We start from the raw sequence: 1,870 nt of genomic DNA, 5'->3' as shown, positions 1-1,870 counted from the left end.
TGACATCATCAGCTGCAGCCGGGTGTGGCTTCTCTCCTTCAGCTCTGTGAACACACTTCCTGCTCACTCCTGCTCTGCAAACTTTGAGAGTAATCCCTGCTCTCTCATTTTTTCTTAAGTTCTACTTGCTGTGATAACGGACCTGTAAACTCAGTGATATTCTACTCAAAGGTATTTTTTGTGCATAACTTTGTTTATTCTATTAAGGATTATTTTGCATCACATTAGAGCTCTTACTTTTTCTATTATACATATTTATTTTTACTATATCAGGGTACTCAGTTTTGTTATGTTATATAAAGGGTTTAAACAATTGCATTGAGAATTAAGACTTTTACTCATTTGTTTAGCAAATCCTTTATTAAAATAAACACAGTGCTTAAATACTATGACCTAAGTTGTGGTTTATGGTTAAAAGCTACTGTTACACACCTTTTTTACTTCAGCCTGAGTTTGTTCAGCAGCTGAGTTGTCTGCATCTCCTTTTTTCAGAAAATAATCTACTTGGATTATTACATAATAACAAGCCTAAAAAATGCAAGTGGACCCAGCTGAACTCGCTCAAGCAGTTTATACATTATCCCAAAGAGTTGATAATATAAGCCAAGGTCTCAGAGAGACTCAATTAGATATACAAAATCTAAGAGCCTTTATTTCTCAGGAAATTGCAGTTAAAATGTCAGCTACTACACCTGAACCACAGGTGTTACACCCTGAAATTTTTACTGGTGATAGATCAAAGTATAGGAAGTTTAAAAACGCCTGTCTACTCCTTTTTTCCCTAAAACCAAAAACATATAGTACTGACAAACAGAAGGTTTTAACTATCATAACTTATTTAAGGGGAGAACCCCGTTCGTGGGCTTATAGTTATTTTGAATCACAAGATCCAATACTAAATAATTTTCAGGTCTTTTTTGATGCATTGTCAGCATTGTATGAGGATCCTTATAGACAGGCAACAGCTGAAAAAGACCTGTGGAGGACTTTATTACTGAGTTCAAACGGTATGCCAGGGATTCTGAATGGAACGAAGTTTCTTTAAGAAATCAATTTCGCTTGGGCTTAAATGAATCCCTAAAAGATGAACTTGCTAGATTAGACTTACCTGTATCCTTAGATGCCCTATATGATTTAGCAATAAAATTAGATAGGAGATATAGGGAAAGAAGGGTTGAGAAACTTTCTTATGAGTCATCTAGCAAAAGATACAACAGTATTCCTAACCCTGCTCCAGCCACATCTACTGAAACACCTATGGATTTAGGGGTATTACGTGGACCCCTAACTCAAGAGGAGAAGAATAGAAGGAGATTGAATCATCTCTGCATGTATTGTGGTTCTAAAGAACATATTCTGAGAGACTGCCCTAATCTTCTAAAACAGAAGTCAGGTAAAACCATCACTACTAACACTACTGTCTGTACTTCTCTTTCAGATCAGATGTTTATAAAACTACCTCTATCTTTGCAGTGGGATCAAAGACGACTGAATATTGAGGCCATCGTGGATACTGGGGCAACTGGTTGTTATATAGACATAAGTTTAATTGAAAAAAATAAAATACCACATATAGCAAAAGAAAAACTTGTTTCTATACGTGTCATAGATGGTAACACAATTAGTACTGGTCCAGTTACACATGAGACTATACCTCTACTGGTGACTTGCAATCAGACACATGTTGAATACCTGTCTTTTGACATAATACCCTCACCTCTGTTTCCAGTTGTCATAGGTATGAACTGGTTAGTAAAACATAACCCTATCTTTGATTGGCAAACATTATCTATAAAACTTGATTCTGGTTATTGTAAAAATACCTGTTTACAAAATCATCACATACTACATACATCCTCACTCTCATTAC

The 1,870-nt window shown here is 35.7% G+C and overlaps 1 long non-coding RNA gene across 1 annotated transcript; it reads left to right on the top strand.

The window, feature by feature from the left end:
- The first annotated feature begins 1,026 nt into the window (after positions 1–1,026).
- On the top strand, positions 1,027–1,587 carry LOC128655297 (uncharacterized). The gene is made up of 2 exons (XR_008401751.1): positions 1,027–1,393; positions 1,474–1,587. It is a non-coding gene; the product is annotated as an uncharacterized LOC128655297 (long non-coding RNA).
- Positions 1,588–1,870: the final 283 nt, after the last annotated feature.

Source organism: Bombina bombina, chromosome 4 (assembly GCF_027579735.1).
Source record: "Bombina bombina isolate aBomBom1 chromosome 4, aBomBom1.pri, whole genome shotgun sequence".
NCBI lineage: Eukaryota > Metazoa > Chordata > Amphibia > Anura > Bombinatoridae > Bombina > Bombina bombina.
The sequence above is the reverse complement of the archived record's forward strand: the minus strand, read 5'-3'. Positions and strand labels throughout refer to the sequence as shown.